Source organism: Pteronotus mesoamericanus, unplaced genomic scaffold (genome assembly GCF_021234165.1).
Source record: "Pteronotus mesoamericanus isolate MK-2021 breed Mesoamerican mustached bat unplaced genomic scaffold, CSHL_Meso_final scaffold_54, whole genome shotgun sequence".
Classification (NCBI taxonomy): Eukaryota; Metazoa; Chordata; class Mammalia; order Chiroptera; family Mormoopidae; genus Pteronotus; species Pteronotus mesoamericanus.
Window position 1 is genome coordinate 72,328,096 of NW_026555321.1, and position 12,865 is coordinate 72,340,960.

Genomic DNA, 12,865 nt, shown 5'->3' on the forward strand with positions numbered 1-12,865 from the left:
TAATTGCTTTTTAATATGAAAATTGCAGCTGTAAATTATGTATTTTTCATATTTTACATAATTGCTCTAAACTACTGATTGACTTGATCATTTTGGGGGGAGGGGGGATTTTTCTTCATTCTGCTGGTCCTCTTAGTAAAATCCTTTGATTAAAAAATGACCTGTGACATTTACTCACCAAAGGAATCAAAATACCAGGTCAAAGATTAACAGTGCTGTACTATAGATTAATGGGTCATATATAGCCTCAGTTGAGTTTTTAAATATGAATAACAGTATTTTAACATACCTCTCTCTCTACATAGAGACACCATAAAAATTAAAATGAAGCAGAGGAAAGTAAAGGAAAACCAAGTAATTTCAGTACATTTTATGGTTTAAAGAGAAGAAATTCAAGATGAAATATCCTAAATGTAGAAATGCCAACCATTTGTAATTTGCAATCAGATTAACACCTCATTTATTTCTCTCTTGAACTTAGGAATCATTGAAAAGTCCTTTGTACTTAGATTTAACAGGTGAATTGTAAATGTAAGTTAAAAGACATTAAATGTTTACCTGAGGCATCATTCTGGAGATGGCAATTAATGGCTATGTTATAATAAAATGAATATCTCTCTGTGATATGTTGCTGAAGGACAGCCAGGGTGCCAAGAAAAATGTACATAGGAACATGCTACTTCCCTCTTCCCTGCTCTCCTCTGTGGACACTGTCTACTGTGTGGGCCTGCAGAATTACACTTTCATATACAGGCAATGTGTATTTTCTTGTTTTTAATTTATTTATTTATTTATTTTAAGGCCATTCTTATGGTTTGCTAAATTCTGTTAAAACGGTGATACATTCAGTTCTTTATTTTGCATGCTTAGGTCAGGAACTCGGTGCCCTTCCAAAAAAAAAACCAAACTGGTACGTCAAGTAGGTATTAATACTGTAGATTTTAAAAAGAAATGGTTTTCAGTTTTTTAACCTAAATTTTTTAAAGTAAATTTTATGGATGTTCTCTTAAGGAATTTAATATTCACCTCTAAAGGACTTGTAATGTGTACATTCTTCCTTTTAGCCAGCAGGGAAATAAAGCTTTTTTTAAATCCTTGTGGTGGGGAATGCTAAAAATAGCTTTTCTATACAGTTCACTTGGACAAAGATCTTAATCCTTATTAATTAGGTATACAAATATTTCATATAAAGTAACTAGAATAGTTTATTATACCCTTCTGAAATTTTAAATATACGATATATATAGATATATAAAAAAATTAGATTCCTGCAGTGGATAATAATTTTTTCAGATTCTAAAACAGGTATCTAGTGACTGCTTGATTGTTCCCAGATTGCATCAAAGATGAATTGACAAATAATGGAAATGAGTAGTGGTATGAAAATAGTATGTAACTACATATTACTTGTTTCTGGTAATCAGGTCTTATTTTTTAAAAGCCTGTTGTTTTTGAGAATTGAGATACTTAAAACTTGTTAAAGCTTCTTCCTAAAAATAGAAGAGAAGAGGAGGTACTTATGTGTTAACTTTTTTTTAAATAAAGAATTCAGTGTCACTAGTACTAAGGCTTTATGATTACTGCTGCTCGATCTCACTTTTATGTAGGGTTTCTTTCTTTTTTTTTGTACATATTTTAGCTGAATACTTTAGATTTATAATTGTGAATATAAGTTGGTTTTTATAAAGAACTGAGGCTTAACCAATGTGTTTCTCTTTTGAGGATTCATTATCAAAACCAGCTTCTGTAGTAGTCTGTGTTTGGCTATTACTTTTGCATGATTAAGCTCTGTGAAGGTACCTTTTAATCTGCACCAGTTGGCCCTGGTCCTCTTAGCAGTCAGGGTTGATTTGTTTGTTTTGTGTTTTACTTTTCTTCCCTTGTCTTCTCACAGATAAGTATAGTGTGTCAGTCTTCAGCAGTTTTCTGGTTTCTATCTTTTTCTCCCTCCCTCCCTCCCTTCCTCCCTTCCTTTCCCCTTTCCTTTTCCCTTTATTTCATTTTTCCTTTCCTTCTCTTGAGGTTAGGAAATCCAGAAAAGGGAGAATATTACAATTCTACCTCTCATCAGAATTTGTTTTTTAAATAAAGACTTCCTCCTACAAATGAAATACACGGAATTTATGATAAGTATGTAATCTCAGTTTATCAGAAGATGGCTAAATTGAACAATTACTTCATAAATGAGCTGTTAATTATAATTCAGTTCTTAAATACTAATATTGAGGGAATTTTGTTTACTTTTTTGTTGGTGACTCTTCTGAAACCTACATATTGCCAGCTAAATTACTTGTTTTGATAAAAGTGTATTTTCATTTAAGTTTCCAGGTCTCTCTGAGATTTGAGCTCTTTTTTAAAAATAATAATTAGTGGAAGACTTTTGCTTTCTGAGCATAAACCGTGCATTCCCTTATCATTAGAGGACCATAGAATTTAATCATATCCTTCCAACTAGATCTGTCTCCCTCAAGTTAAAAGTTCTGGTTCTGTAGTACTGACTGTGATTTTAATTCTAAAATATTAATATTGTAACATATTTGGGGATGGGTCTTTAGAATGATTACAAGAATATATTTTTTATGTAAATTTTGTTGATTAAAAAAATTGACATCTGAAGTCATTTTGAATATGTGGAAGGAATGCCAGAATACCTAATGAACTCCAGCTTTACAAGTGGCATGCAGTTGACAAGGAAAAGCGAAAACAGTTTTTATTCTGCTTCTTGGCACATGCATGGTCAGGTTTTTGAGAAGATTTTGTTCTTACAATACTCCTAAGCTGTTTTCTCAAAGGCAGAAGCATGGTTTCAAACATACTGGGGCTTTGGCTTGTTCACTGTGGTATCACTTAGGTTTCCTGGTACATGGAAAGATGAAATAATCCTGCCTCTCTGGTTATAAAGCCTGAAACAAGATTGGTAAGGAATTTGGTAGATTGTGTCAGACACCATAAAAATACAGGTCTCTTTGTAGTAATCACAGATTGTTCATGTAAACGCAAACTAATTATTTGAATAGATTATTAAATTATCCAGTAGCCAAGAATTAAGTGCATGGGTAAGTCAAAACGGATTTTTTTAGTTCATACCATTTTCCTCTAAATATTCAGAAATACAGACTGTACATTTTATTAATAAAAATGAAAGCTTGTGCTTGAAGGTTTGAATAGGGTGGATGTATATATTTTATAAACCCAAGTTGTAAACTATGTAAAGCTATGGCTTTTTAAATAGAACATGTGTTAAAAGATAGATAAAAACCTATATATTATATATTTTTAAATACATGTATCAAACTTTTGTTAGTTGAATATAAATAACATTGTGTGCTTCATGGAATTCAGTAATTTTTAATAATAAAGCAGTTGTCATTGATTTTTTTTTTCCTGTAGACTTGAATACCAAATTAGGCAGATACTAAACCTCTTTTATATAGTAATGTAAAAATTTCTTTATATAATAGTTTCTCTGTACAAAAGACAGATCTTTAAAAGATTATGGAAACAGTAACATTCATTTCCAAAATGAGGGCAATGAGTAAAGATAGGCACTAAAGCTGCTAGTTTATGTCGCAGATCACCTTTACCTGGTGGTGCAGCCTGGTATGGCTTCGTGCCTCTTCATGTTTCAATTAAATAAGTCCCGATTAAGGACTGGGCATTTTTGGAAAAGATGGGAATAGAGACCCTAGCACTTGCTTTCAAGTTATCAGGAGTCTGGAGTTGTTGAACCTCAAGTTGTATGATAAGGACATACTATAAAGAACTTCTGAATGCTTTCCTGAGTATTCAGACCCATCAACTAACTTAACTTAGACGAGGGAGCCCTGAAGCTGTGAGAAGAGGGAAGGAAGTCAGAAGGGGGCTTCATCTTAGTCATTCCTAGCAGGAAGAAGTTCAGTATGCTCTGCCGATACTCAAAATTTTAAGTTTTCTTTTCACAGGGGATCTACTTGCCCCAGGAGCACCTTACTCCTTAGTATGGCTGCCAGCCTGCTGTAAAACTTTCTTATCTCAACAAGCTGTTTCTGAAGCCCTAAGCAGCTAGATTAGTAGCTGGTTAGATAAATGCCAAGGTCCACTTTTCTTTTTCATGATCATTAATTTCTTCGTGTGATAGATTGTATGACTTTCCTCCAGTAGTTTAAGCTGCTGTGGATTCTTTTGAAGCCCTTCCTGTATTCCTTAGTACTTTTCACACCAACATAACAAAATTAAAAATGAACTGAATTGAAAGATCAGACACAGGGTTTTGTGTGCTTGGATAATATAGTCCAAGGCTGTAGAGGTTCTGTATCAGTCCTGTGGGTAATCCCTGTCATTAAATCTTTTAAAATTGCTTTTAATATATTTTTTAATGTTTGCTTAAGGCAAAATATAAGTGGGAGTACCTCCATTCCCTTTCCAGTTCAGTGGAGTATGAAAATAACTTCAATAAGGAGAGTTGAAATAAACTGAGGTAGAAAATATACCTTCTCTTATAGGTACTTGGCCTTCATATGGATGCCATGTCCCGCAGGCAGGTCTCCAACTTAAAATATTTTATGTCCACTTGCACCCCAAAAACATCTTTCCTGTCATAATGGCATTCTGTCCTACCTAGTTATCCAAATGGAGAATTTAACATCATTTACTAGTTCTGACTTCATTAACTCCCGTTGAGCCTGTCTTTAAAACATCTCTTGAAATTTCTTGCTTTTCTCCAGTCCCCTTGGCTTTTCACTCTGGTTCTGGTGCTCCAAGGCTGCTCTTCAGCTGTCCACACATTTTGTTCCTTAAGAGGCAAAACACAAATACCTGTCCTTCACTGATGTTCTTCCCTGTCCCTAGACTGTACGTCTTCTGCTTCTTTACCTGAAAGGTCCAGTTAAAATGTAGTTATACGGTTACCTTTGTCCTTCCCCCCTGCACCACCCATCAGTGTTCTATCCTGAACTCCTAACAATAGAAACTGTCCCAATTGTGTCTGTGTCCCCAGCACATACATAGTACGTAGTCCTATCATACAGGCTTTTAATAAATTTTTTAAAATTAACTTGATTGTACTTGTCTTTTTATCCTAGCTTTTTCAAAGAAATTTAGTTAGGCACCAGCAATTATTGAAACATCTAAATGACCATCTGCATGAAATGTTACAGGACCATCCCCTACCCTTCCTGTTCCAGAGAAGAGAAAAAAATTCACTCAAGTAAATTCATTGGTTTTTCTTTCTTTTACTTAAAAAAGGGTGTTTCTCGTGTTCTTATCTCTGAAATAAATTGCATATCTTTAATATATTCATAAATTAAGAACTTAATTGCTTTAAAATTACATCTGAGGAGACCTGAGATCATAAAGGTAAACCTAACACTCATTGAGGTTAAAAATGAACATAAAATAAGTATAGGTAGTCCCTGACTTAGAATTTTCCTGCTTGGTGGTGTGAAAGTGATACGCATTCAGTAGAAATCAAACTTTGAACTTCTATTTATTCCCAGGCTGGCAATATGCATTATGATGATACCTCATGATGCTGGGAAAGCAGCAGTGAGGTGATTCTGCCCAACTGTGTGATAGTGTAGGTTTACGTTTAAGGTAGGCTAGCCTGTCTAACTTGTATTAAATGCAGTTTTGCAATATTTTCAGTGTGGGTTTCATTGGGACATAACACCATAAGTCAGGGACATATGTAGTTAGTACCTCTCCTATGTGAAGAAGTGGGGTGTACAAGTGAAAGCATAGGTCTTTGAAGTGCCTGTGTAATAGGGGGATGAAAAATAATACAACATAAAAAGATGTAGGTCAGTGACAGTTTCTCATCACAGAAATGAGTTTGCCAAAACTACCGTGATGACTCATAAGTTATCAACTTTGTAGATGAGTGTTCAGCAAGCACAAAAGTCAAGTACAAGATCCCTAGGGCAGGTCTTGTGTGAAGGTCATCCCTGAAGGAGGATGTTGCCAGTTGAGGGTGAGCCAGCAGGGGCGCAGAAGCCAGGGCCGCATGATGTGGGGCCTGTGAGTCAGGCTTTCAGTTTCCACTAGACAGAGATGAGCCCAGCAGTCAAAATTCATTTGGTCCTCAGGACATTTGTCAACAGGGAGGAAATTACGAAACAGCCCCTATGTGGGCAATATCACAGGGGAGGTTGCCCAGAAAAGAGCTCCAGGCTACACCCAAAAATGAGTCTGAGTTTCTATGCCAGTATCTCATCCATCAAAACTAATTTACATGTAGAGTTCTATAGAGCCCTATCTTGGAGAAAAGAGCCCTAATTCAGGCTTGCGCCCTGGTTTGGTTTGAGGGACATCAAACTCTGGACTTGTTTTAAGGTGATGTCTCTGACTGGCACTGTCCTCAGGAGGTGACTAGAAGCAAATGAAAGTCCTGTCTGAAGGCAGCTACTCTGTTCCAGGCCTCATTATCTCTCCAAGTGATTTATTTCAATACAATGACTAGTACACAACAGTTATCCCATTCTAAGAAAACAAGACACCATGATAAAGAACCAACAGAAACAACAGACCTAGAAAGCATTGGAGGTGTGCGGTGGGAAGTGACACAATCTGATAGAGTTTACTGCTCTGCGTCCCATACTGTTGGGAGCTTCTGAAGAACGAGAACCAGTCTTGTTTATACACGCTCAAATGCTGAGTGCCTCCTGGGTCCCAAGGAGCTTAAGGTCTGGCAAGGAAGACAAATAGGTAATGGAAATGGTGTGACACTGAGTGTGAAGGGGTAATCACAGAATGCTGAGTGAGCATCAAGGCAGGAACCAGCAAAGGGAGTCCAGGAAATAATTCCAGGGGAAGTGATGAGTATTTGCCAGTCAGCAGGAGAATGAAGATGAGGGCGCACACAGCAAGTGCAAAACCATGGGATGAGAGAACTGTGTATTTGTAGCATTGAATTTGGATGTGGGAGTGGTAAAAAGCCAAAAGATAAAACTAGAGCTAGAATTGAAAGACCAGGCTATAGAATTTTGAATTTATCATGGGCAATAGGGACTGATGGATCTGCACATAAGAAATATCACTTTGTGGTTTTGAGAATGTATTGCAAGTGTCATAATCGGGGGTGGGGAGTGGGGGTAGGGGAGTTAGGGGCTGTTGGTGATCCAAAGATGACAATGACACCTTGAATTTATTATAAAGTATAAAGTATATAAAAATGGACATATACATCAACAGTGGCACAGAAAGTCTGGAAATAGGGTCAATTGGTTTTCAAAAAAGATGCCAAAACACTTACAGGGAGAAAGGATAATCTATTCAACAAATGGTACCAGAGCATTTGGAAAGTCATCTGCAAAATAAATAAATGAATAAAAATCTTACACCAGATACAAAAATTGACCCAATATGAATCATAGACCTAAATTAAGACTAAAAACTACAAAACTTAAAGCCCTGGCCTGGTAGCTCTGTTAGTTAGAGTATTGTCCCCATACTCCAAGGTTGTAGGTTTGGTCCTGGTCAAGGCACACAAAAGGCAACCAATGAATACATAATTAAGTGAAAAACAAATCTAGGTTTCGCTCCCTTCCTCTCTTAAAAAAACAAACAAACTATAAAACTTCAAGAAAAAAGAAAATCTAAGGTCTTGGTTTGGCAAAGATTTCTTAGTTGTGACAGACAATTGAAAATTTGTACTCATCAAAATTTAAAAATTGGACTTTGCAGAAGACTCTTAGACTGAAAAGTCAAGACAATATATTTGTGAAATATATGTCTGATAAAGGACTTGTATTTAGAGTAGTTTTCAAAACTTAAAATTCAGTCCTGACTGGCATAGCTGTTGGTTGAGTGCCATCCTTCAAAGCAAAAGGTTGCTGGTTCGATTCCTGATCAGGGCACATGCCTGAGGTAGCGGCCTGGTCCCTGGTCGAGGCATGCAAGAGACAACTAATCAATGTCTCTCTCACACATCGATGTTTCTCTCCCTCTCCTCCCTCTCTTACCCACTCTCTAAAAATAAATAAAATCTAAAAACCCCCCACGAAACCTTAAAATTCAATAACATAAAGCAAAACCCAACTTAAAAATGGGCACCCTGCCTATTGTGCTCAGTGGATTGAGCACCAGCCTGTGAACCAAAGGGTCACTGGTTCAATTTCCAGTCAGGGCACATGCCTGGGTTGTGGACCAGATCCCCGGTAGGGGGTGCTCAAGAGGCAACCACACATTGATGTTTCCCTCTTTCTCCCTCCTTTCCCCTCTCTAAATAAAATATTTTTTAAAAAATGAAATAAAATAAAAATGGGCAAGTTATACAAATTCTTTGACTTTCTTAACAGAAGAAAATACAAAGATGACAAGTAAGTATGTGAGAATATTTAGTCATTAGGGGAACACAAATTAACATCATGAGATACCACTGCACCCCTACTACATTGACCATACCAAGTTTTGGCAAGGATGTGGAGCAATGGGAACCTATGCTATTAATAGGAATGTAGAATTGTATAACCAGTTTAGAAAACAGTTTGGCAGCTTCTCAAAAAGTAAACATATACCTACATTAGAATCCAGCCATTTTACTCTTAGGTATTTACCTAGGAGAAAAGAAAACATATGTCCACATAAAGACTTAATCACAAATGTTTTCTTAAGTTCGTCTATAAAATGTCCAAACTAGAAACATCCTAAATGTCTACCAATGGGTGATTGGGTTGGTATATACATACAGTGGAGTACTACTCAGCAATAAAAAAGGGGAAAACTATTGATACATGCAACATTGATAACTTTCTATTATTCTGGGTGAAAATAACCAGGTGAAAAACAATATATTGTATGGTTTGATTTACATATAATTCTAGAAAATGCAAATTTAGTTATAGTGACAAAAATTAGATAAGTCTTTGTGTGAGGATACGGGGTGGTGGAAAGGGCATGAATTAACTTGATGGATATGTTCTTTATCTTGACCATCTTGGTTTCACAGACATATCAGAACTCATTAAATTGGATACTTTAAACATTTGCAATTTGTTGAGTGATATGCCTTAATTAATAAGACCAAAGGGTGATGATGACCTGAAGTGGAGTATGAGAAAGTGAAAAAGTTCAACTTCTATCAACTTGTTTAAAAGTAATCAGAGCTTAAAAATGATGGAGATGGAATTTAAGCCTGAGTCTAACTCACTCAAAATCCATGCTGTAAGTTAATATGCTTATGTTTGTGACTTGGAAAACTGAGTAATAGTAGTGACTTTCACAAAAGGAGATGCAGATTTGAGAGAGAAGATAGGTTTGTATTCCCCAAAGCACCAAGTATAGTACTTCATATAGCCAACTAATGAGTGGAGATGTGAGCTGAAGTTTTTAAGTGGCCATGATAATGAAACATTTAGTGTGATGTAATTTTACTTAGTTCATGAATTTATTGACTAACAGCTGGAAAGAAATTGAACTAATCATCTCAACATCTTTGAATTGGTCACCCCAATCGCCTTTAATGATGGAAATTATCCTAACTCAGAAAATTATTGAACTTTTGAATAAGTATTATTATTAGAAAGTTATTTCTTCCAAACTGAAATATGCTTCCTGACTGTTATGGATTCACTTGTGTCACTTAAAAAGAATGTTAAAGTCCTAATGCCCAGTAACTCAGAATGTGACTGTACTTGAAAATAGGGTCATTGAAGATGTAATTAGTTAAGGTGAGTTCATACTCGAGTAGAGTGGACCTTAATTCAATGTGAGCAGTGTCCTTCTGAGATTTGGGGAAGACACAGACACATGAGAGGAGAACACCATGCAGCAACAGTGATGTATCTACAAGCCAAGGAACACCAAGGATTGCTAGAAGAGTCAAAGAAGGATTCTTTCCCAAAGCATTTGGAAAGCACGATCTTGCTAACACCTGACTGTGGACTTTTAGCTCCAGAAGTATGAGAATAAATTTCTGTGTTTAAGCTTCCCATTTTGTGATCCTTTTATACTAGCATACTAATACAAAGATTAAGCAATTTTTTTCTCACTGAAATAACTTATTCTGGACATTACTTTCCCTTTTCCACCAGTAGAGTAAATCAGCCAACATCACTATCTGGGAACTTATGGGAGGGCCTCATCCACAGGCATAGATTCCACACAACATGCTATCTCACCAGTAGACCCACATCACAGCAAAGGAGATGTGGGAGCAGGACTGTGACCATGGGATCAGCTGGCCATACCATATTTGCACCATCTGGAAGTAATTGGCCTGAGAGTACCTTAGAACAGCCTACTGGAGGGACAATGATGTGTCAGTATAGAGACAATAGCTTGCAATGGTGGGTGCCATCTTCCAGGATGCTGTATATGCACTTGAATCAGAGACCACTATATGAGGCTTTGCCTCCAATAGGAAGAATATGTGGGTCTTGAAAACCATATATCTCATTCCTGCTCTAAGTTACAATTAGTGTCTTAAAACTTTGGATTCGTTGTGTCCAGGGACAGACAGGCAAGAAAACCATTTTGAGAGGGATAATTGACCCTGATATCAAAGTCGGGAATCTGAATAGATTCAAGACAATCACTTATGGATTTAGACTGGAAGAAGACATTCTAATTTTGCTTGAGCATGTTTTTTTCCCCCCAAGAAGTAATATTAACGTTGCTTCAGTGATATTTCCTAGATCTGAATGTATTTTCTATGTTAGAATTTTTGGAGGACATTGTCTTCTGTAGTACATAAGAATTGAGTAACAGTGCATACAATTTAACAGAAATAAATACCCCTGGTATTTATCTTTCTATGACTTAAGTCATGGAAATTTATGTGACTTTAAGTTTGAAGTAAAAAATAATTTTTTTCTTTATCCCAGCTGCTTTCGTATTGCCTGTTGTAAGTCAAGAATTCAACAAACAGTAAGTGATTTAACAAAAGTTCTGAACTTTTCAAACAGAATTTCCCATCACTTTTATTTTGATATTCTTTTTTTAAAAAGATTTTTTAAAAAGATTTTTTATTTATTTATTGAGAGAGGAAGGGAGGGAGAAATAAAGGGAGAGAAACATCTATGTGAGAGAGAAATATCCATTGGTTGCCTCTCATACGTGCCCCAATTGGGCTTAGGCACATGCCCTTACTGGGAATTGAATCTGTGACCTTTAGCTTTGCAGGACAATGCCCCACCAACTGAGCCACACTGGTCAGAGCTCATTTCGATATTCTTGAAATTACATCTTTAGTGCAGACTTTGACATGGCCAAAGTGTTCCTTCTATTCACAAAGCTGAAGAAAGACTCATGAGCACATATCTGCCTGCCAATGACAGAAAGTAGAGAATTTTTTCTCTTTTTTTAAAGATTTTATTCACTTATTTTTAGAGAGGGGAAGGGAGGGAGAAAAACATCATTCTGTGGTTGCCTCTTGCGCACTCCCCACTGGGGACCTGGCCCACAACCCAGGCATGTATCCTAGACTGGGAATTGAACGGGCAACCCTTTAGTTTGCAGGCCGGCACTCAGTCCACTGAGCAACACCAGCCAGGGTAAGAATGTTTTATATTTTTGTCTCATCAAGAAAAAATATGTTCAATATAACATTGCTGAATGTTAAATCAATTCAACTTGATCTCCTTCCAGTACGATTGGGAATGGAGCCATAACCATATTTTAGGAGACTCCCCCAGATGATTCTGACACAAAACCAGGTTCAGGGATGACTGTTTTAACTCACTTCCAAGTTTTTTAGGTCACAAGCAGTGTGATTTCTCTTTCACACATCAATCCAGGAGAATGGAAAACAAAACAATTTTCAGCTGTAACTCAGTAGTGGTAGTGTAAATACTTGTAGGGGAGAATACAGCTAGGGAATGAGAGCAAAATATACAAAATTTAATTCTCTGCAGAAAAGGGAAATAACGTAAACCACTAACTAAAATATACGAGGAAATACAATTCCTGTTTAGAATAAATATGGAATTTTAGTTGAGAGGACTGTTTATTTATTTTAAAGTATATTTTATTGATTATGTTTTACAGTTGTCCCATTTTTTTTCCATCTTTTTATTCCTCTCCACCCTGCATCCCCCAGCCCCTAGCACTCCCTTTAGTTCATGTCCATGAGTCGTACATATAAGTTCTTTGGCTTCTCCATTTCCTATACTCTTCTTAACCTCCCCCTGTCTATTTTGTACCTACCATTTACGCTTCTTATTCCCTGTACCTTTTTCCCCATTCTCTCCCTTCCCACTCCCTGCTGATAACCCTCTATGTGATCTCCAGTTCTGTGATTCTGTTCCTGTTCTATTTGTTTGCTTAGTTTGTTTATGTTTTTGTTTTTGGGTTCCGTTGTTGACAGTTGTGAGTTTGTTGCCATTTTTCTGTTCATATTTTGATCTTCTTTTTCTTAGATAAGTCCCTTTAACATTTCATAGAATAAGGGCTTGGTGATGATGAACTCCTTTAACTTGACCTTATCTGGGAAGCACTTTATCTGCCCTTCCATTCTAAATGATAGTTTTGCTGGATAGAGCCATCTTGGGTGTAGGTCGTTGTCTTTCATGACTTTGAATACTTCTTTCCAGCCCTTCCCTCTATAAGGTTTCTTTTGAGAAATCAGCTGATAGTCTTATGGGAACTCCTTTGTAGGTAACTGTCTCCTTTGCTCTTGCTGCTTTTAAGATTCTCTCCTTATCTTTAATCTTGGGTAATATAATTATGATGTGCCTTGGTGTGTGCTTCCTTGGGTCCAACTTCTTTGGGACTCTCTGAGCTTCCTGGATCTCCTGAAGTCTCTTTCTTTTGCCAGATTGGGGAAGTTTTCCTTCATTACTTTTTCAAATAAGCTTTCAATTTCTTGCTCTTCCTCTTCTCCTTCTGGCACTCCTATGATTCAGATATTGGAATGTTTAAAGTTATCCGGGAGGTTCCTAAGCCTCTCCTC